Genomic DNA, 18,172 nt, shown 5'->3' with positions numbered 1-18,172 from the left:
TGCTGGTACTTGCCGAGACTTAAGCTGCATCGCTGCTGCGATCCGACAAGAGCAAGCACATTCAGCTTAGAATGGCCGTTGACAGCAGCTGTTCAATTTGAACCTTCTTTTACTATCTCATAGAGAAACTAACACAATTTTCAGGTTCAAAAAGGTCAACGGAACATGGGATTCGCAGCCAGTCTCCCATGCTGGTACTTGCCAAGCCTTAAGCTGCATCGCTGCTGTGATCTGACAAGAGCACGCACATTCAGCTTAGAATTGCCGTTGACAGCAGCTGTTCAATTTGAACCTTCTTTTACTATCTCATAGAGAAACTAACACAATTTTAAGGTTCAAAAAGGTCAACGGAACTTGGGATTCCCAGCCAGTCTCCCATGCTGGTACTTGCCAAGCCTTAAGCTGCATTGCTGCTGCGATCTGACGAGAGCAGGCACATTCAGCTTAGAATGGCCGTTGACAGCAGCTGTTCAATTTGAACCTTATTTTACTATCTCATAGAGAAACTAACACAATTTTCAGGTTCAAAAAGGTCAACAGAAATTGGGATTCCCAGCCAGTCTCCCATGCTGGTACTTGCCAAGCCTTAAGCTGCATTGCTGCTGCGATCTGACGAGAGCAGGCACATTCAGCTTAGAATGGCCGTTGACAGCAGCTGTTCAATTTGAACCTTATTTTACTATCTCATAGAGAAACTAACACAATTTTCAGGTTCAAAAAGGTCAACAGAACTTGGGATTCCCAGCCAGTCTCCCATGCTGGTACTTGCCAAGCCTTAAGCTGCATTGCTGCTGCGATCTGACGAGAGCAGGCACATTCAGCTTAGAATGGCCGTTGACAGCGGCTGTTCAATTTGAACCTTCTTTTACTATCTCATAGAGAAACTAACACAATTTTCAGGTTCAGAAAGGTCAACGGAACTTGGGATTCCCAGCCAGTCTCCCATGCTGGTACTTGCCAAGCCTTAAGCTGCATTGCTGCTGTGATCTGACGAGAGCAGGCACATTCAGCTTAGAATGGCCGTTGACAGCGGCTGTTCAATTTGAACCTTCTTTTACTATCTCATAGAGAAACTAACACAATTTTCAGGTTCAAAAAGGTCAACAGAACTTGGGATTCCCAGCCAGTCTCCCATGCTGGTACTTGCCAAGCCTTAAGCTGCATTGCTGCTGCGATCTGACGAGAGCAGGCACATTCAGCTTAGAATGGCCGTTGACAACAGCTGTTCAATTTGAACCTTCTTTTACTATCTCATAGAGAAACTAACACAATTTTCAGGTTCAAAAAGGTCAACAAAACTTGGGATTCCCAGCCAGTCTCCCATGCTGGTACTTGCCAAGCCTTAAGCTGCATTGCTGCTGCGATCTGACGAGAGCAGGCACATTCAGCTTAGAATGGCCGTTGACAGCAGCTGTTCAATTTGAACCTTCTTTTACTATCTCATAGAGAAACTAACACAATTTTCAGGTTCAAAAAGGTCAACGGAACTTGGGATTCCCAGCCAGTCTCCCATGCTGGTACTTGCCAAGCCTTAAGCTGCATTGCTGCTGCGATCTGACGAGAGCAGGCACATTCAGCTTAGAATGGCCGTTGACAGCAGCTTTTCAATTTGAACCTTCTTTTACTATCTCATAGAGAAACTAACACAATTTTCAGGTTCAAAAAGGTCAACAGAACTTGGGATTCCCAGCCAGTCTCCCATGCTGATACTTGCCAAGCCTTAAGCTGCATTGCTGCTGCGATCTGACGAGAGCAGGCACATTCAGCTTAGAATGGCCGTTGACAGCCGCTGTTCAATTTGAACCTTCTTTTACTATCTCATAGAGAAACTAACACAATTTTCAGGTTCAAAAAGGTCAACGGAACTTGGGATTCCCAGCCAGTCTCCCATGCTGGTACTTGCCAAGCCTTAAGCTGCATTGCTGCTGCGATCTGACGAGAGCAGGCACATTCAGCTTAGAATGGCCGTTGACAGCGGCTGTTCAATTTGAACCTTCTTTTACTATCTCATAGAGAAACTAACACAATTTTCAGGTTCAGAAAGGTCAACGGAACTTGGGATTCCCAGCCAGTCTCCCATGCTGGTACTTGCCAAGCCTTAAGCTGCATTGCTGCTGTGATCTGACGAGAGCAGGCACATTCAGCTTAGAATGGCCGTTGACAGCAGCTGTTCAATTTGAACCTTCTTTTACTATCTCATAGAGAAACTAACACAATTTTCAGGTTCAAAAAGGTCAACAGAACTTGGGATTCCCAGCCAGTCTCCCATGCTGGTACTTGCCAAGCCTTAAGCTGCATTGCTGCTGCGATCTGACGAGAGCAGGCACATTCAGCTTAGAATGGCCGTTGACAACAGCTGTTCAATTTGAACCTTCTTTTACTATCTCATAGAGAAACTAACACAATTTTCAGGTTCAAAAAGGTCAACAAAACTTGGGATTCCCAGCCAGTCTCCCATGCTGGTACTTGCCAAGCCTTAAGCTGCATTGCTGCTGCGATCTGACAAGAGCAGGCACATTCAGCTTAGAATGGCCGTTGACAGCAGCTGTTCAATTTGAACCTTCTTTTACTATCTCATAGAGAAACTAACACAATTTTCAGGTTCAAAAAGGTCAACGGAACTTGGGATTCCCAGCCAGTCTCCCATGCTGGTACTTGCCAAGCCTTAAGCTGCATTGCTGCTGCGATCTGACGAGAGCAGGCACATTCAGCTTAGAATGGCCGTTGACAGCAGCTTTTCAATTTGAACCTTCTTTTACTATCTCATAGAGAAACTAACACAATTTTCAGGTTCAAAAAGGTCAACAGAACTTGGGATTCCCAGCCAGTCTCCCATGCTGATACTTGCCAAGCCTTAAGCTGCATTGCTGCTGCGATCTGACGAGAGCAGGCACATTCAGCTTAGAATGGCCGTTGACAGCCGCTGTTCAATTTGAACCTTCTTTTACTACCTCATAGAGAAACTAACACAATTTTCAGGTTCAAAAAGGTCAACGGAACTTGGGATTCCCAGCCAGTCTCCCATGCTGGTACTTGCCAAGCCTTAAGCTGCATTGCTGCTGCGATCTGACGAGAGCAGGCACATTCAGCTTAGAATGGCCGTTGACAGCAGCTGCTCAATTTGAACCTTCTTTTACTATCTCATAGAGAAACTAACACAATTTTCAGGTTCAAAAAGGTCAACAGAACTTGGGATTCCCAGCCAGTCTCCCATGCTGGTACTTGCCAAGCCTTAAGCTGCTGCGATCTGACGAGAGCAAGCACATTCAGCTTAGAATGGCCGTTGACAGCAGCTGTTCAATTTGAACCTTCTTTTACTATCTCATAGAGAAACTAACACAATTTTCAGGTTCAAAAAGGTCAACGGAACTTGGGATTCCCAGCCAGTCTCCCATGCTGGTACTTGCCAAGCCTTAAGCTGCATTGCTGCTGCGATCTGACGAGAGCACGCACATTCAGCTTAGAATGGCCGTTGACAGCAGCTGTTCAATTTGAACCTTCTTTTACTATCTCATAGAGAAACTAACACAATTTTCAGGTTCAAAAAGGTCAACAAAACTTGGGATTCCCAGCCAGTCTCCCATGCTGGTACTTGCCAAGCCTTAAGCTGCATTGCTGCTGCGATCTGACGAGAGCAGGCACATTCAGCTTAGAATGGCCGTTGACAGCGGCTGTTCAATTTGAACCTTCTTTTACTATCTCATAGAGAAACTAACACAATTTTCAGGTTCAAAAAGGTCAACGGAACTTGGGATTCCCAGCCAGCCTCCCATGCTGGTACTTGCCAAGCCTTAAGCTGCATCGCTGCTGCGATCTGACAAGAGCACGCACATTCAGCTTAGAATGGCCGTTGACAGCAGCTGTTCAATTTGAACCTTCTTTTACTATGTCTTAGAGAAACTAACACAATTTTCAGGTTCAAAAAGGTCAACGGAACTTGGGATTCGCAGCCAGTCTCCCATGCTGGTACTTGCCAAGACTTAAGCTGCATCGCTGCTGCGATCCGACAAGAGCAAGCACATTCAGCTTAGAATGGCCGTTGACAGCAGCTGTTCAATTTGAACCTTCTTTTACTATCTCATAGAGAAACTAACACAATTTTCATTTTCAAAAAGGGCAACGGAACTTGGCATTCGCAGCCAGTCTCCCATGCTGGTACTTGCCAAGCCTTAAGCTGCATCGCTGCTGCGATCTGACAAGAGCACGCACATTCAGCTTAGAATGGCCGTTGACAGCAGCTGTTCAATTTGAACCTTCTTTTACTATCTCATAGAAAAACTAACACAATTTTCAGGTTCAAAAAGGTCAACGGAACTTGGGATTCCCAGCCAGTCTCCCATGCTGGTACTTGCCAAGCCTTAAGCTGCATTGCTGCTGCGATCTGACGAGAGCACGCACATTCAGCTTAGAATGGCCGTTGACAGCAGCTGTTCAATTTGAACCTTCTTTTACTATCTCATAGAGAAACTAACACAATTTTCAGGTTCAAAAAGGTCAACGGAACTTGGGATTCCCAGCCAGTCTCCCATGCTGGTACTTGCCAAGCCTTAAGCTGCTGCGATCTGACGAGAGCAAGCACATTCAGCTTAGAATGGCCGTTGACAGCAGCTGTTCAATTTGAACCTTCTTTTACTATCTCATAGAGAAACTAACACAATTTTCAGGTTCAAAAAGGTCAACAAAACTTGGGATTCCCAGCCAGTCTCCCATGCTGGTACTTGCCAAGCCTTAAGCTGCATTGCTGCTGCGATCTGACGAGAGCAGGCACATTCAGCTTAGAATGGCCGTTGACAGCGGCTGTTCAAATTGAACCTTCTTTTACTATCTCATAGAGAAACTAACACAATTTTCAGGTTCAAAAAGGTCAACGGAACTTGGGATTCCCAGCCAGTCTCCCATGCTGGTACTTGCCAAGCCTTAAGCTGCATCGCTGCTGCGATCTGACAAGAGCACGCACATTCAGCTTAGAATGGCCGTTGACAGCAGCTGTTCAATTTGAACCTTCTTTTACTATGTCTTAGAGAAACTAACACAATTTTCAGGTTCAAAAAGGTCAACGGAACTTGGGATTCGCAGCCAGTCTCCCATGCTGGTACTTGCCAAGACTTAAGCTGCATCGCTGCTGCGATCCGACAAGAGCAAGCACATTCAGCTTAGAATGGCCGTTGACAGCAGCTGTTCAATTTGAACCTTCTTTTACTATCTCATAGAGAAACTAACACAATTTTCAGGTTCAAAAAGGTCAACAGAACATGGGATTCGCAGCCAGTCTCCCATGCTGGTACTTGCCAAGCCTTAAGCTGCATCGCTGCTGTGATCTGACAAGAGCACGCACATTCAGCTTAGAATTGCCGTTGACAGCAGCTGTTCAATTTGAACCTTCTTTTACTATCTCATAGAGAAACTAACACAATTTTAAGGTTCAAAAAGGTCAACGGAACTTGGGATTCCCAGCCAGTCTCCCATGCTGGTACTTGCCAAGCCTTAAGCTGCATTGCTGCTGCGATCTGACGAGAGCAGGCACATTCAGCTTAGAATGGCCGTTGACAGCGGCTGTTCAATTTGAACCTTCTTTTACTATCTCATAGAGAAACTAACACAATTTTCAGGTTCAGAAAGGTCAACGGAACTTGGGATTCCCAGCCAGTCTCCCATGCTGGTACTTGCCAAGCCTTAAGCTGCATTGCTGCTGTGATCTGACGAGAGCAGGCACATTCAGCTTAGAATGGCCGTTGACAGCAGCTGTTCAATTTGAACCTTCTTTTACTATCTCATAGAGAAACTAACACAATTTTCAGGTTCAAAAAGGTCAACAGAACTTGGGATTCCCAGCCAGTCTCCCATGCTGGTACTTGCCAAGCCTTAAGCTGCATTGCTGCTGCGATCTGACGAGAGCACGCACATTCAGCTTAGAATGGCCGTTGACAACAGCTGTTCAATTTGAACCTTCTTTTACTATCTCATAGAGAAACTAACACAATTTTCAGGTTCAAAAAGGTCAACAAAACTTGGGATTCCCAGCCAGTCTCCCATGCTGGTACTTGCCAAGCCTTAAGCTGCATTGCTGCTGCGATCTGACGAGAGCAGGCACATTCAGCTTAGAATGGCCGTTGACAGCAGCTGTTCAATTTGAACCTTCTTTTACTATCTCATAGAGAAACTAACACAATTTTCAGGTTCAAAAAGGTCAACGGAACTTGGGATTCCCAGCCAGTCTCCCATGCTGGTACTTGCCAAGCCTTAAGCTGCATTGCTGCTGCGATCTGACGAGAGCAGGCACATTCAGCTTAGAATGGCCGTTGACAGCAGCTTTTCAATTTGAACCTTCTTTTACTATCTCATAGAGAAACTAACACAATTTTCAGGTTCAAAAAGGTCAACAGAACTTGGGATTCCCAGCCAGTCTCCCATGCTGATACTTGCCAAGCCTTAAGCTGCATTGCTGCTGCGATCTGACGAGAGCAGGCACATTCAGCTTAGAATGGCCGTTGACAGCCGCTGTTCAATTTGAACCTTCTTTTACTATCTCATAGAGAAACTAACACAATTTTCAGGTTCAAAAAGGTCAACGGAACTTGGGATTCCCAGCCAGTCTCCCATGCTGGTACTTGCCAAGCCTTAAGCTGCATTGCTGCTGCGATCTGACGAGAGCAGGCACATTCAGCTTAGAATGGCCGTTGACAGCGGCTGTTCAATTTGAACCTTCTTTTACTATCTCATAGAGAAACTAACACAATTTTCAGGTTCAGAAAGGTCAACGGAACTTGGGATTCCCAGCCAGTCTCCCATGCTGGTACTTGCCAAGCCTTAAGCTGCATTGCTGCTGTGATCTGACGAGAGCAGGCACATTCAGCTTAGAATGGCCGTTGACAGCAGCTGTTCAATTTGAACCTTCTTTTACTATCTCATAGAGAAACTAACACAATTTTCAGGTTCAAAAAGGTCAACAGAACTTGGGATTCCCAGCCAGTCTCCCATGCTGGTACTTGCCAAGCCTTAAGCTGCATTGCTGCTGCGATCTGACGAGAGCAGGCACATTCAGCTTAGAATGGCCGTTGACAACAGCTGTTCAATTTGAACCTTCTTTTACTATCTCATAGAGAAACTAACACAATTTTCAGGTTCAAAAAGGTCAACAAAACTTGGGATTCCCAGCCAGTCTCCCATGCTGGTACTTGCCAAGCCTTAAGCTGCATTGCTGCTGCGATCTGACGAGAGCAGGCACATTCAGCTTAGAATGGCCGTTGACAGCAGCTGTTCAATTTGAACCTTCTTTTACTATCTCATAGAGAAACTAACACAATTTTCAGGTTCAAAAAGGTCAACGGAACTTGGGATTCCCAGCCAGTCTCCCATGCTGGTACTTGCCAAGCCTTAAGCTGCATTGCTGCTGCGATCTGACGAGAGCAGGCACATTCAGCTTAGAATGGCCGTTGACAGCAGCTTTTCAATTTGAACCTTCTTTTACTATCTCATAGAGAAACTAACACAATTTTCAGGTTCAAAAAGGTCAACAGAACTTGGGATTCCCAGCCAGTCTCCCATGCTGATACTTGCCAAGCCTTAAGCTGCATTGCTGCTGCGATCTGACGAGAGCAGGCACATTCAGCTTAGAATGGCCGTTGACAGCCGCTGTTCAATTTGAACCTTCTTTTACTATCTCATAGAGAAACTAACACAATTTTCAGGTTCAAAAAGGTCAACGGAACTTGGGATTCCCAGCCAGTCTCCCATGCTGGTACTTGCCAAGCCTTAAGCTGCATTGCTGCTGCGATCTGACGAGAGCAGGCACATTCAGCTTAGAATGGCCGTTGACAGCAGCTGCTCAATTTGAACCTTCTTTTACTATCTCATAGAGAAACTAACACAATTTTCAGGTTCAAAAAGGTCAACAGAACTTGGGATTCCCAGCCAGTCTCCCATGCTGGTACTTGCCAAGCCTTAAGCTGCTGCGATCTGACGAGAGCAAGCACATTCAGCTTAGAATGGCCGTTGACAGCAGCTGTTCAATTTGAACCTTCTTTTACTATCTCATAGAGAAACTAACACAATTTTCAGGTTCAAAAAGGTCAACGGAACTTGGGATTCCCAGCCAGTCTCCCATGCTGGTACTTGCCAAGCCTTAAGCTGCATTGCTGCTGCGATCTGACGAGAGCACGCACATTCAGCTTAGAATGGCCGTTGACAGCAGCTGTTCAATTTGAACCTTCTTTTACTATCTCATAGAGAAACTAACACAATTTTCAGGTTCAAAAAGGTCAACAAAACTTGGGATTCCCAGCCAGTCTCCCATGCTGGTACTTGCCAAGCCTTAAGCTGCATTGCTGCTGCGATCTGACGAGAGCAGGCACATTCAGCTTAGAATGGCCGTTGACAGCAGCTGTTCAATTTGAACCTTCTTTTACTATGTCTTAGAGAAACTAACACAATTTTCAGGTTCAAAAAGGTCAACGGAACTTGGGATTCGCAGCCAGTCTCCCATGCTGGTACTTGCCAAGACTTAAGCTGCATCGCTGCTGCGATCCGACAAGAGCAAGCACATTCAGCTTAGAATGGCCGTTGACAGCAGCTGTTCAATTTGAACCTTCTTTTACTATCTCATAGAGAAACTAACACAATTTTCAGGTTCAAAAAGGTCAACGGAACATGGGATTCGCAGCCAGTCTCCCATGCTGGTACTTGCCAAGCCTTAAGCTGCATCGCTGCTGTGATCTGACAAGAGCACGCACATTCAGCTTAGAATTGCCGTTGACAGCAGCTGTTCAATTTGAACCTTCTTTTACTATCTCATAGAGAAACTAACACAATTTTAAGGTTCAAAAAGGTCAACGGAACTTGGGATTCCCAGCCAGTCTCCCATGCTGGTACTTGCCAAGCCTTAAGCTGCATTGCTGCTGCGATCTGACGAGAGCAGGCACATTCAGCTTAGAATGGCCGTTGACAGCAGCTGTTCAATTTGAACCTTCTTTTACTATCTCATAGAGAAACTAACACAATTTTCAGGTTCAAAAAGGTCAACAGAAATTGGGATTCCCAGCCAGTCTCCCATGCTGGTACTTGCCAAGCCTTAAGCTGCATTGCTGCTGCGATCTGACGAGAGCAGGCACATTCAGCTTAGAATGGCCGTTGACAGCGGCTGTTCAATTTGAACCTTCTTTTACTATCTCATAGAGAAACTAACACAATTTTCAGGTTCAGAAAGGTCAACGGAACTTGGGATTCCCAGCCAGTCTCCCATGCTGGTACTTGCCAAGCCTTAAGCTGCATTGCTGCTGCGATCTGACGAGAGCAGGCACATTCAGCTTAGAATGGCCGTTGACAGCAGCTGTTCAATTTGAACCTTCTTTTACTATCTCATAGAGAAACTAACACAATTTTCAGGTTCAAAAAGGTCAACAGAACTTGGGATTCCCAGCCAGTCTCCCATGCTGGTACTTGCCAAGCCTTAAGCTGCATTGCTGCTGCGATCCGACAAGAGCACGCACATTCAGCTTAGAATGGCCGTTGACAGCAGCTGTTCAATTTGAACCTTCTTTTACTATCTCATAGAGAAACTAACACAATTTTAAGGTTCAAAAAGGTCAACGGAACTTGGGATTCCCAGCCAGTCTCCCATGCTGGTACTTGCCAAGCCTTAAGCTGCATTGCTGCTGCGATCTGACGAGAGCAGGCACATTCAGCTTAGAATGGCCGTTGACAGCAGCTGTTCAATTTGAACCTTATTTTACTATCTCATAGAGAAACTAACACAATTTTCAGGTTCAAAAAGGTCAACAGAACTTGGGATTCCCAGCCAGTCTCCCATGCTGGTACTTGCCAAGCCTTAAGCTGCATTGCTGCTGCGATCTGACGAGAGCAGGCACATTCAGCTTAGAATGGCCGTTGACAGCGGCTGTTCAATTTGAACCTTCTTTTACTATCTCATAGAGAAACTAACACAATTTTAAGGTTCAGAAAGGTCAACGGAACTTGGGATTCCCAGCCAGTCTCCCATGCTGGTACTTGCCAAGCCTTAAGCTGCATTGCTGCTGTGATCTGACGAGAGCAGGCACATTCAGCTTAGAATGGCCGTTGACAGCAGCTGTTCAATTTGAACCTTCTTTTACTATCTCATAGAGAAACTAACACAATTTTAAGGTTCAAAAAGGTCAACAGAACTTGGGATTCCCAGCCAGTCTCCCATGCTGGTACTTGCCAAGCCTTAAGCTGCATTGCTGCTGCGATCCGACAAGAGCAGGCACATTCAGCTTAGAATGGCCATTGACAGCAGCTGTTCAATTTGAACCTTCTTTTACTATCTCATAGAGAAACTAACACAATTTTCAGGTTCCAATAGGTCAACGGAACTTGAAATTCCCAGCCAGTCTCCCATGCTGGTACTTGCCAAGCCTTAAGCTGCATTGCTGCTGCAATCTGACGAGAGCAGGCACATTCAGCTTAGAATGGCCGTTGACAGCAGCTGTTCAATTTGAACCTTCTTTTACCATCTTTGACAGAGAAACTAACAATTTTCAGGTTCAAAAAGGTCAACGTAACTTGGGATTCCCAGCCAGTCTCCCATGCTGGTACTTGCCAAGCCTTAAGCTGCATTGCTGCTGCGATCTGACGAGAGCAGGCACATTCAGCTTAGAATGGCCGTTGACAGCAGCTGCCTAATTTCTACTTTCTTTTACTATCTCATAGAGAAACTAACACAATTTTCAGGTTCAAAAAGGTCAACAGAACTTGGGATTCCCAGCCAGTCTCCCATGCTGGTACTTGCCAAGCCTTAAGCTGCATTGCTGCTGTGATCTGACGAGAGCAGGCACATTCAGCTTAGAATGGCCGTTGACAGCAGCTGTTCAATTTGAACCTTCTTTTACTATCTCATAGAGAAACTAACATAATTTTCAGGTTCAAAAAGGTTAACAGAACTTGGGATTCCCAGCCAGTCTCCCATGCTGGTACTTGCCAAGCCTTAAGCTGCATCGCTGCTGCGATCTGACAAGAGCACGCACATTCAGCTTAGAATGGCCGTTGACAGCGGCTGTTCAATTTGAACCTTCTTTTACTATCTCATAGAGAAACTAACACAATTTTCATTTTCAAAAAGGGCAACGGAACTTGGTATTCGCAGCCAGTCTCCCATGCTGGTACTTGCCAAGCCTTAAGCTGCATCGCTGCTGCGATCTGACAAGAGCACGCACATTCAGCTTAGAATGGCCGTTGACAGCAGCTGTTCAATTTGAACCTTCTTTTACTATCTCATAGAAAAACTAACACAATTTTCAGGTTCAAAAAGGTCAACGGAACTTGGGATTCCCAGCCAGTCTCCCATGCTGGTACTTGCCAAGCCTTAAGCTGCATTGCTGCTGCGATCTGACGAGAGCAGGCACATTCAGCTTAGAATGGCCGTTGACAGCTGCTGTTCAATTTGAACCTTCTTTTACTATCTCATAGAGAAACTAACACAATTTTCAGGTTCAAAAAGGTCAACAAAACTTGGGATTCCCAGCCAGTCTCCCATGCTGGTACTTGCCAAGCCTTAAGCTGCATTGCTGCTGTGATCTGACAAGAGCAGGCACATTCAGCTTAGAATGGCCGTTGACAGCAGCTGTTCAATTTGAACCTTCTTTTACTATCTCATAGAGAAACTAACACAATTTTCAGGTTCAAAAAGGTCAACAAAACTTGGGATTCCCAGCCAGTCTCCCATGCTGGTACTTGCCAAGCCTTAAGCTGCATTGCTGCTGCGATCTGACGAGAGCAGGCACATTCAGCTTAGAATGGCTGTTGACAGCGGCTGTTCAATTTGAACCTTCTTTTACTATCTCATAGAGAAACTAACACAATTTTCAGGTTCAAAAATGTCAACGGAACTTGGGATTCCCAGCCAGTCTCCCATGCTGGTACTTGCCAAGCCTTAAGCTGCATTGCTGCTGCAATCTGACGAGAGCAGGCACATTCAGCTTAGAATGGCCGTTGACAGCAGCTGTTCAATTTGAACCTTCTTTTACTATCTCATAGAGAAACTAACAAAATTTTCAGGTTCAAAAAGGTCAACAAAACTTGGGATTCCCAGCCAGTCTCCCATGCTGGTACTTGCCAAGCCTTAAGCTGCATTGCTGCTGCGATCTGACGAGAGCAGGCACATTCAGCTTAGAATGGCCGTTGACAGCAGCTGCCTAATTTCTACTTTCTTTTACTATCTCATAGAGAAACTAACACAATTTTCAGGTTCAAAAAGGTCAACAGAACTTGGGATTCCCAGCCAGTCTCCCATGCTGGTACTTGCCAAGCCTTAAGCTGCATTGCTGCTGCGATCTGACGAGAGCAGGCACATTCAGCTTAGAATGGCCGTTGACAGCAGCTGTTCAATTTGAACCTTCTTTTACTATCTCATAGAGAAACTAACATAATTTTCAGGTTCAAAAAGGTCAACAGAACTTGGGATTCCCAGCCAGTCTCCCATGCTGGTACTTGCCAAGCCTTAAGCTGCATCGCTGCTGCGATCTGACAAGAGCACGCACATTCAGCTTAGAATGGCCGTTGACAGCGGCTGTTCAATTTGAACCTTCTTTTACTATCTCATAGAGAAACTAACACAATTTTCATTTTCAAAAAGGGCAACGGAACTTGGGATCCGCAGCCAGTCTCCCATGCTGGTACTTGCCAAGCCTTAAGCTGCATTGCTGCTGCGATCTGACGAGAGCAGGCACATTCAGCTTAGAATGGCCGTTGACAGCAGCTGTTCAATTTGAACCTTCTTTTACTATCTCATAGAGAAACTAACACAATTTTCAGGTTCAAAAAGGTCAATGGAACTTGGGATTCCCAGCCAGTCTCCCATGCTGGTACTTGCCAAGCGTTAAGCTGCTGCGATCTGACGAGAGCAGGCACATTCAGCTTAGAATGGCTGTTGACAGCAGCTGTTCAATTTGAACCTTCTTTTACTATCTCATAGAGAAACTAACACAATTTTCAGGTTCAAAAAGGTCAACAGAACTTGGGATTCCCAGCCAGTCTCCCTTGCTGGTACTTGCCAAGCCTTAAGCTGCATCGCCGCTGCGATCTGACAAGAGCACGCACATTCAGCTTAGAATGGCCGTTGACAGCAGCTGTTCAATTTGAACCTTCTTTTACTATCTCATAGAGAAACTAACACAATTTTCAGGTTCAAAAAGGTCAACAAAACTTGAGATTCCCAGCCAGTCTCCCATGCTGGTACTTGCCAAGCCTTAAGCTGCATTGCTGCTGCGATCTGACGAGAGCAGGCACATTCAGCTTAGAATGGCCGTTGACAGCAGCTGTTCAATTTGAACCTTCTTTTACTATCTCATAGAGAAACTAACATAATTTTCAGGTTCAAAAAGGTTAACAGAACTTGGGATTCCCAGCCAGTCTCCCATGCTGGTACTTGCCAAGCCTTAAGCTGCATCGCTGCTGCGATCTGACAAGAGCACGCACATTCAGCTTAGAATGGCCGTTGACAGCGGCTGTTCAATTTGAACCTTCTTTTACTATCTCATAGAGAAACTAACACAATTTTCATTTTCAAAAAGGGCAACGGAACTTGGTATTCGCAGCCAGTCTCCCATGCTGGTACTTGCCAAGCCTTAAGCTGCATCGCTGCTGCGATCTGACAAGAGCACGCACATTCAGCTTAGAATGGCCGTTGACAGCAGCTGTTCAATTTGAACCTTCTTTTACTATCTCATAGAAAAACTAACACAATTTTCAGGTTCAAAAAGGTCAACGGAACTTGGGATTCCCAGCCAGTCTCCCATGCTGGTACTTGCCAAGCCTTAAGCTGCATTGCTGCTGCGATCTGACGAGAGCAGGCACATTCAGCTTAGAATGGCCGTTGACAGCTGCTGTTCAATTTGAACCTTCTTTTACTATCTCATAGAGAAACTAACACAATTTTCAGGTTCAAAAAGGTCAACAAAACTTGGGATTCCCAGCCAGTCTCCCATGCTGGTACTTGCCAAGCCTTAAGCTGCATTGCTGCTGTGATCTGACAAGAGCAGGCACATTCAGCTTAGAATGGCCGTTGACAGCAGCTGTTCAATTTGAACCTTCTTTTACTATCTCATAGAGAAACTAACACAATTTTCAGGTTCAAAAAGGTCAACAAAACTTGGGATTCCCAGCCAGTCTCCCATGCTGGTACTTGCCAAGCCTTAAGCTGCATTGCTGCTGCGATCTGACGAGAGCAGGCACATTCAGCTTAGAATGGCTGTTGACAGCGGCTGTTCAATTTGAACCTTCTTTTACTATCTCATAGAGAAACTAACACAATTTTCAGGTTCAAAAATGTCAACGAAACTTGGGATTCCCAGCCAGTCTCCCATGCTGGTACTTGCCAAGCCTTAAGCTGCATTGCTGCTGCAATCTGACGAGAGCAGGCACATTCAGCTTAGAATGGCCGTTGACAGCAGCTGTTCAATTTGAACCTTCTTTTACTATCTCATAGAGAAACTAACAAAATTTTCAGGTTCAAAAAGGTCAACAAAACTTGGGATTCCCAGCCAGTCTCCCATGCTGGTACTTGCCAAGCCTTAAGCTGCATTGCTGCTGCGATCTGACGAGAGCAGGCACATTCAGCTTAGAATGGCCGTTGACAGCAGCTGCCTAATTTCTACTTTCTTTTACTATCTCATAGAGAAACTAACACAATTTTCAGGTTCAAAAAGGTCAACAGAACTTGGGATTCCCAGCCAGTCTCCCATGCTGGTACTTGCCAAGCCTTAAGCTGCATTGCTGCTGCGATCTGACGAGAGCAGGCACATTCAGCTTAGAATGGCCGTTGACAGCAGCTGTTCAATTTGAACCTTCTTTTACTATCTCATAGAGAAACTAACATAATTTTCAGGTTCAAAAAGGTCAACAGAACTTGGGATTCCCAGCCAGTCTCCCATGCTGGTACTTGCCAAGCCTTAAGCTGCATCGCTGCTGCGATCTGACAAGAGCACGCACATTCAGCTTAGAATGGCCGTTGACAGCGGCTGTTCAATTTGAACCTTCTTTTACTATCTCATAGAGAAACTAACACAATTTTCATTTTCAAAAAGGGCAACGGAACTTGGGATCCGCAGCCAGTCTCCCATGCTGGTACTTGCCAAGCCTTAAGCTGCATTGCTGCTGCGATCTGACGAGAGCAGGCACATTCAGCTTAGAATGGCCGTTGACAGCAGCTGTTCAATTTGAACCTTCTTTTACTATCTCATAGAGAAACTAACACAATTTTCAGGTTCAAAAAGGTCAATGGAACTTGGGATTCCCAGCCAGTCTCCCATGCTGGTACTTGCCAAGCGTTAAGCTGCTGCGATCTGACGAGAGCAGGCACATTCAGCTTAGAATGGCTGTTGACAGCAGCTGTTCAATTTGAACCTTCTTTTACTATCTCATAGAGAAACTAACACAATTTTCAGGTTCAAAAAGGTCAACAGAACTTGGGATTCCCAGCCAGTCTCCCTTGCTGGTACTTGCCAAGCCTTAAGCTGCATCGCCGCTGCGATCTGACAAGAGCACGCACATTCAGCTTAGAATGGCCGTTGACAGCAGCTGTTCAATTTGAACCTTCTTTTACTATCTCATAGAGAAACTAACACAATTTTCAGGTTCAAAAAGGTCAACAAAACTTGAGATTCCCAGCCAGTCTCCCATGCTGGTACTTGCCAAGCCTTAAGCTGCATTGCTGCTGCGATCTGACGAGAGCAGGCACATTCAGCTTAGAATGGCCGTTGACAGCAGCTGTTCAATTTGAACCTTCTTTTACTATCTCATAGAGAAACTAACACAATTCTCAGGTTCAAAAAGGTCAACAAAACTTGGGATTCCCAGCCAGTCTCCCATGCTGGTACTTGCCAAGCCTTAAGCTGCATTGCTGCTGCGATCTGACGAGAGCAGGCACATTCAGCTTAGAATGGCCGTTGACAGCGGCTGTTCAATTTGAACCTTCTTTTACTATCTCATAGAGAAACTAACACAATTTTCAGGTTCAAAAAGGTCAACGGAACTTGGGATTCCCAGCCAGTCTCCCATGCTGGTACTTGCCAAGCCTTAAGCTGCATTGCTGCTGCGATCTGACGAGAGCAGGCACATTCAGCTTAGAATGGCCGTTGACAGCGGCTGTTCAATTTGAACCTTCTTTTACTATCTCATAGAGAAACTAACACAATTTTCAGGTTCAAAAAGGTCAACGGAACTTGGGATTCCCAGCCAGTCTCCCATGCTGGTACTTGCCAAGCCTTAAGCTGCATTGCTGCTGCGATCTGACGAGAGCAGGCACATTCAGCTTAGAATGGCCGTTGACAGCAGCTGTTCAATTTGAACCTTCTTTTACTATCTCATAGAGAAACTAACACAATTTTCAGGTTCAAAAAGGTCAACAGAACTTGGGATTCCCAGCCAGTCTCCCATGCTGGTACTTGCCAAGCCTTAAGCTGCATCGCTGCTGCGATCCGACAAGAGCACGCACATTCAGCTTAGAATGGCCGTTGACAGCAGCTGTTCAATTTGAACCTTCTTTTACTATCTCATAGAGAAACTAACACAATTTTCAGGTTCAAAAAGGTCAACGGAACTTGGGATTCCCAGCCAGTCTCCCATGCTGGTACTTGCCAAGCCTTAAGCTGCATTGCTGCTGCGATCTGACGAGAGCAGGCACATTCAGCTTAGAATGGCCGTTGACAGCAGCTGTTCAATTTGAACCTTCTTTTACTATCTCATAGAGAAACTAACACAATTTTCAGGTTCAAAAAGGTCAACAAAACTTGGGATTCCCAGCCAGTCTCCCATGCTGGTACTTGCCAAGCCTTAAGCTGCATTGCTGCTGCGATCTGACGAGAGCAGGCACATTCAGCTTAGAATGGCCGTTGACAGCGGCTGTTCAATTTGAACCTTCTTTTACTATCTCATAGAGAAACTAACACAATTTTCATTTTCAAAAAGTGCAACGGAACTTGGGATTCGCAGCCAGTCTCCCATGCTGGTACTTGCCAAGCCTTAAGCTGCATCGCTGCTGCGATCTGACAAGAGCACGCACATTCAGCTTAGAATGGCCGTTGACAGCGGCTGTTCAATTTGAACCTTCTTTTACTATCTCATAGAGAAACTAACACAATTTTCATTTTCAAAAAGTGCAACGGAACTTGGGATTCGCAGCCAGTCTCCCATGCTGGTACTTGCCAAGCCTTAAGCTGCATCCGACAAGAGCACGCACATTCAGCTTAGAATGGCCGTTGACAGCAGCTGTTCAATTTGAACCTTCTTTTACTATCTCATAGAAAAACTAACACAATTTTTAGGTTCAAAAAGGTCAACGGAACTTAGGATTCCCAGCCAGTCTCCCATGCTGGTACTTGCCAAGGCTTAAGCTGCATTGCTGCTGCGATCTGACGAGAGCAGGCACATTCAGCTTAGAATGGCTGTTGACAGCAGCTGTTCAATTTGAACCTTCTTTTACTATCTCATAGAGAAACTAACACAATTTTCAGGTTCAAAAAGGTCAATGGAACTTGGGATTCCCAGCCAGTCTCCCATGCTGGTACTTGCCAAGCGTTAAGCTGCTGCGATCTGACGAGAGCAGGCACATTCAGCTTAGAATGGCCGTTGACAGCAGCTGTTCAATTTGAACCTTCTTTTACTATCTCATAGAGAAACTAACACAATTCTCAGGTTCAAAAAGGTCAACAGAACTTGGGATTCCCAGCCAGACTCCCTTGCTGGTACTTGCCAAGCCTTAAGCTGCATCGCCGCTGCGATCTGACAAGAGCACGCACATTCAGCTTTGAATGGCCGTTGACAGCAGCTGTTCAATTTGAACCTTCTTTTACTATCTCATAGAGAAACTAACACAATTTTCAGGTTCAAAAAGGTCAACAAAACTTGGGATTCCCAGCCAGTCTCCCATGCTGATACTTGCCAAGCCTTAAGCTGCATTGCTGCTGCGATCTGACGAGAGCAGGCACATTCAGCTTAGAACGGCCGTTGACAGCAGCTGTTCAATTTGAACCTTCTTTTACTATCTCATAGAGAAACTAACACAATTTTCAGGTTCAAAAAGGTCAACAAAACTTGGGATTCCCAGCCAGTCTCCCATGCTGGTACTTGCCAAGCCTTAAGCTGCACTGCTGCTGCGATCTGACGAGAGCAGGCACATTCAGCTTAGAATGGCCGTTGACAGCAG

The 18,172-nt window shown here is 45.4% G+C and overlaps 66 pseudogenes; all 66 read right to left on the bottom strand.

Annotated features, from left to right (window-relative positions):
- Positions 1 to 342: 342 nt before the first annotated feature.
- On the bottom strand, positions 343 to 461 carry LOC140100739 (5S ribosomal RNA; annotated as a pseudogene).
- A 70-nt stretch (positions 462 to 531) lies between these two features.
- LOC140094367 (5S ribosomal RNA) lies at positions 532 to 650 on the bottom strand (annotated as a pseudogene).
- A 70-nt stretch (positions 651 to 720) lies between these two features.
- On the bottom strand, positions 721 to 839 carry LOC140080889 (5S ribosomal RNA; annotated as a pseudogene).
- A 70-nt stretch (positions 840 to 909) lies between these two features.
- LOC140088007 (5S ribosomal RNA) lies at positions 910 to 1,028 on the bottom strand (annotated as a pseudogene).
- A 70-nt stretch (positions 1,029 to 1,098) lies between these two features.
- Positions 1,099 to 1,217, bottom strand: LOC140080888 (5S ribosomal RNA; annotated as a pseudogene).
- A 70-nt stretch (positions 1,218 to 1,287) lies between these two features.
- LOC140085183 (5S ribosomal RNA) lies at positions 1,288 to 1,406 on the bottom strand (annotated as a pseudogene).
- Positions 1,407 to 1,476: 70 nt separating this feature from the next.
- Positions 1,477 to 1,595, bottom strand: LOC140100738 (5S ribosomal RNA; annotated as a pseudogene).
- A 70-nt stretch (positions 1,596 to 1,665) lies between these two features.
- LOC140088392 (5S ribosomal RNA) lies at positions 1,666 to 1,784 on the bottom strand (annotated as a pseudogene).
- Positions 1,785 to 1,854: 70 nt separating this feature from the next.
- LOC140100737 (5S ribosomal RNA) lies at positions 1,855 to 1,973 on the bottom strand (annotated as a pseudogene).
- Positions 1,974 to 2,043: 70 nt separating this feature from the next.
- Positions 2,044 to 2,162, bottom strand: LOC140088006 (5S ribosomal RNA; annotated as a pseudogene).
- Positions 2,163 to 2,232: 70 nt separating this feature from the next.
- On the bottom strand, positions 2,233 to 2,351 carry LOC140080887 (5S ribosomal RNA; annotated as a pseudogene).
- A 70-nt stretch (positions 2,352 to 2,421) lies between these two features.
- Positions 2,422 to 2,540, bottom strand: LOC140095340 (5S ribosomal RNA; annotated as a pseudogene).
- Positions 2,541 to 2,610: 70 nt separating this feature from the next.
- On the bottom strand, positions 2,611 to 2,729 carry LOC140100736 (5S ribosomal RNA; annotated as a pseudogene).
- A 70-nt stretch (positions 2,730 to 2,799) lies between these two features.
- LOC140088391 (5S ribosomal RNA) lies at positions 2,800 to 2,918 on the bottom strand (annotated as a pseudogene).
- Positions 2,919 to 2,988: 70 nt separating this feature from the next.
- On the bottom strand, positions 2,989 to 3,107 carry LOC140100734 (5S ribosomal RNA; annotated as a pseudogene).
- Positions 3,108 to 3,358: 251 nt separating this feature from the next.
- On the bottom strand, positions 3,359 to 3,477 carry LOC140087362 (5S ribosomal RNA; annotated as a pseudogene).
- Positions 3,478 to 3,547: 70 nt separating this feature from the next.
- On the bottom strand, positions 3,548 to 3,666 carry LOC140085199 (5S ribosomal RNA; annotated as a pseudogene).
- Positions 3,667 to 4,303: 637 nt separating this feature from the next.
- Positions 4,304 to 4,422, bottom strand: LOC140087310 (5S ribosomal RNA; annotated as a pseudogene).
- A 251-nt stretch (positions 4,423 to 4,673) lies between these two features.
- Positions 4,674 to 4,792, bottom strand: LOC140085198 (5S ribosomal RNA; annotated as a pseudogene).
- A 70-nt stretch (positions 4,793 to 4,862) lies between these two features.
- Positions 4,863 to 4,981, bottom strand: LOC140095941 (5S ribosomal RNA; annotated as a pseudogene).
- Positions 4,982 to 5,429: 448 nt separating this feature from the next.
- Positions 5,430 to 5,548, bottom strand: LOC140100733 (5S ribosomal RNA; annotated as a pseudogene).
- Positions 5,549 to 5,618: 70 nt separating this feature from the next.
- On the bottom strand, positions 5,619 to 5,737 carry LOC140088005 (5S ribosomal RNA; annotated as a pseudogene).
- A 70-nt stretch (positions 5,738 to 5,807) lies between these two features.
- Positions 5,808 to 5,926, bottom strand: LOC140089891 (5S ribosomal RNA; annotated as a pseudogene).
- Positions 5,927 to 5,996: 70 nt separating this feature from the next.
- Positions 5,997 to 6,115, bottom strand: LOC140085197 (5S ribosomal RNA; annotated as a pseudogene).
- A 70-nt stretch (positions 6,116 to 6,185) lies between these two features.
- LOC140100732 (5S ribosomal RNA) lies at positions 6,186 to 6,304 on the bottom strand (annotated as a pseudogene).
- A 70-nt stretch (positions 6,305 to 6,374) lies between these two features.
- Positions 6,375 to 6,493, bottom strand: LOC140088389 (5S ribosomal RNA; annotated as a pseudogene).
- Positions 6,494 to 6,563: 70 nt separating this feature from the next.
- LOC140100731 (5S ribosomal RNA) lies at positions 6,564 to 6,682 on the bottom strand (annotated as a pseudogene).
- Positions 6,683 to 6,752: 70 nt separating this feature from the next.
- On the bottom strand, positions 6,753 to 6,871 carry LOC140088004 (5S ribosomal RNA; annotated as a pseudogene).
- Positions 6,872 to 6,941: 70 nt separating this feature from the next.
- On the bottom strand, positions 6,942 to 7,060 carry LOC140080886 (5S ribosomal RNA; annotated as a pseudogene).
- Positions 7,061 to 7,130: 70 nt separating this feature from the next.
- LOC140085195 (5S ribosomal RNA) lies at positions 7,131 to 7,249 on the bottom strand (annotated as a pseudogene).
- Positions 7,250 to 7,319: 70 nt separating this feature from the next.
- LOC140100730 (5S ribosomal RNA) lies at positions 7,320 to 7,438 on the bottom strand (annotated as a pseudogene).
- A 70-nt stretch (positions 7,439 to 7,508) lies between these two features.
- LOC140088388 (5S ribosomal RNA) lies at positions 7,509 to 7,627 on the bottom strand (annotated as a pseudogene).
- A 70-nt stretch (positions 7,628 to 7,697) lies between these two features.
- On the bottom strand, positions 7,698 to 7,816 carry LOC140100727 (5S ribosomal RNA; annotated as a pseudogene).
- Positions 7,817 to 8,067: 251 nt separating this feature from the next.
- LOC140087359 (5S ribosomal RNA) lies at positions 8,068 to 8,186 on the bottom strand (annotated as a pseudogene).
- A 70-nt stretch (positions 8,187 to 8,256) lies between these two features.
- Positions 8,257 to 8,375, bottom strand: LOC140085194 (5S ribosomal RNA; annotated as a pseudogene).
- A 448-nt stretch (positions 8,376 to 8,823) lies between these two features.
- LOC140100726 (5S ribosomal RNA) lies at positions 8,824 to 8,942 on the bottom strand (annotated as a pseudogene).
- Positions 8,943 to 9,012: 70 nt separating this feature from the next.
- On the bottom strand, positions 9,013 to 9,131 carry LOC140094366 (5S ribosomal RNA; annotated as a pseudogene).
- Positions 9,132 to 9,201: 70 nt separating this feature from the next.
- LOC140100725 (5S ribosomal RNA) lies at positions 9,202 to 9,320 on the bottom strand (annotated as a pseudogene).
- A 259-nt stretch (positions 9,321 to 9,579) lies between these two features.
- LOC140100724 (5S ribosomal RNA) lies at positions 9,580 to 9,698 on the bottom strand (annotated as a pseudogene).
- A 70-nt stretch (positions 9,699 to 9,768) lies between these two features.
- LOC140080884 (5S ribosomal RNA) lies at positions 9,769 to 9,887 on the bottom strand (annotated as a pseudogene).
- Positions 9,888 to 9,957: 70 nt separating this feature from the next.
- LOC140088003 (5S ribosomal RNA) lies at positions 9,958 to 10,076 on the bottom strand (annotated as a pseudogene).
- Positions 10,077 to 10,146: 70 nt separating this feature from the next.
- LOC140097478 (5S ribosomal RNA) lies at positions 10,147 to 10,265 on the bottom strand (annotated as a pseudogene).
- Positions 10,266 to 10,335: 70 nt separating this feature from the next.
- LOC140090847 (5S ribosomal RNA) lies at positions 10,336 to 10,454 on the bottom strand (annotated as a pseudogene).
- Positions 10,455 to 10,524: 70 nt separating this feature from the next.
- LOC140089797 (5S ribosomal RNA) lies at positions 10,525 to 10,643 on the bottom strand (annotated as a pseudogene).
- Positions 10,644 to 10,713: 70 nt separating this feature from the next.
- Positions 10,714 to 10,832, bottom strand: LOC140090498 (5S ribosomal RNA; annotated as a pseudogene).
- Positions 10,833 to 11,280: 448 nt separating this feature from the next.
- On the bottom strand, positions 11,281 to 11,399 carry LOC140100723 (5S ribosomal RNA; annotated as a pseudogene).
- Positions 11,400 to 11,658: 259 nt separating this feature from the next.
- Positions 11,659 to 11,777, bottom strand: LOC140086231 (5S ribosomal RNA; annotated as a pseudogene).
- A 70-nt stretch (positions 11,778 to 11,847) lies between these two features.
- Positions 11,848 to 11,966, bottom strand: LOC140091233 (5S ribosomal RNA; annotated as a pseudogene).
- A 70-nt stretch (positions 11,967 to 12,036) lies between these two features.
- Positions 12,037 to 12,155, bottom strand: LOC140085193 (5S ribosomal RNA; annotated as a pseudogene).
- Positions 12,156 to 12,225: 70 nt separating this feature from the next.
- LOC140080883 (5S ribosomal RNA) lies at positions 12,226 to 12,344 on the bottom strand (annotated as a pseudogene).
- Positions 12,345 to 12,414: 70 nt separating this feature from the next.
- Positions 12,415 to 12,533, bottom strand: LOC140097252 (5S ribosomal RNA; annotated as a pseudogene).
- Positions 12,534 to 13,162: 629 nt separating this feature from the next.
- LOC140090362 (5S ribosomal RNA) lies at positions 13,163 to 13,281 on the bottom strand (annotated as a pseudogene).
- Positions 13,282 to 13,729: 448 nt separating this feature from the next.
- Positions 13,730 to 13,848, bottom strand: LOC140100721 (5S ribosomal RNA; annotated as a pseudogene).
- A 259-nt stretch (positions 13,849 to 14,107) lies between these two features.
- On the bottom strand, positions 14,108 to 14,226 carry LOC140086229 (5S ribosomal RNA; annotated as a pseudogene).
- A 70-nt stretch (positions 14,227 to 14,296) lies between these two features.
- On the bottom strand, positions 14,297 to 14,415 carry LOC140095405 (5S ribosomal RNA; annotated as a pseudogene).
- Positions 14,416 to 14,485: 70 nt separating this feature from the next.
- Positions 14,486 to 14,604, bottom strand: LOC140085192 (5S ribosomal RNA; annotated as a pseudogene).
- A 70-nt stretch (positions 14,605 to 14,674) lies between these two features.
- Positions 14,675 to 14,793, bottom strand: LOC140080882 (5S ribosomal RNA; annotated as a pseudogene).
- A 70-nt stretch (positions 14,794 to 14,863) lies between these two features.
- On the bottom strand, positions 14,864 to 14,982 carry LOC140097251 (5S ribosomal RNA; annotated as a pseudogene).
- Positions 14,983 to 15,611: 629 nt separating this feature from the next.
- Positions 15,612 to 15,730, bottom strand: LOC140090358 (5S ribosomal RNA; annotated as a pseudogene).
- A 70-nt stretch (positions 15,731 to 15,800) lies between these two features.
- Positions 15,801 to 15,919, bottom strand: LOC140085191 (5S ribosomal RNA; annotated as a pseudogene).
- Positions 15,920 to 15,989: 70 nt separating this feature from the next.
- LOC140100720 (5S ribosomal RNA) lies at positions 15,990 to 16,108 on the bottom strand (annotated as a pseudogene).
- A 70-nt stretch (positions 16,109 to 16,178) lies between these two features.
- On the bottom strand, positions 16,179 to 16,297 carry LOC140100719 (5S ribosomal RNA; annotated as a pseudogene).
- A 259-nt stretch (positions 16,298 to 16,556) lies between these two features.
- LOC140100717 (5S ribosomal RNA) lies at positions 16,557 to 16,675 on the bottom strand (annotated as a pseudogene).
- Positions 16,676 to 16,745: 70 nt separating this feature from the next.
- LOC140085190 (5S ribosomal RNA) lies at positions 16,746 to 16,864 on the bottom strand (annotated as a pseudogene).
- Positions 16,865 to 17,859: 995 nt separating this feature from the next.
- On the bottom strand, positions 17,860 to 17,978 carry LOC140098483 (5S ribosomal RNA; annotated as a pseudogene).
- A 70-nt stretch (positions 17,979 to 18,048) lies between these two features.
- LOC140096631 (5S ribosomal RNA) lies at positions 18,049 to 18,167 on the bottom strand (annotated as a pseudogene).
- Between the last annotated feature and the right edge of the window lie 5 nt (positions 18,168 to 18,172).

The sequence above is a fragment of the Engystomops pustulosus genome, chromosome 9, assembly GCF_040894005.1.
Source record: "Engystomops pustulosus chromosome 9, aEngPut4.maternal, whole genome shotgun sequence".
Taxonomy (NCBI): Eukaryota; Metazoa; Chordata; class Amphibia; order Anura; family Leptodactylidae; genus Engystomops; species Engystomops pustulosus.
Note: the sequence above shows the minus strand (reverse complement) of the source record. Positions and strands in the feature narration are given on the sequence as shown.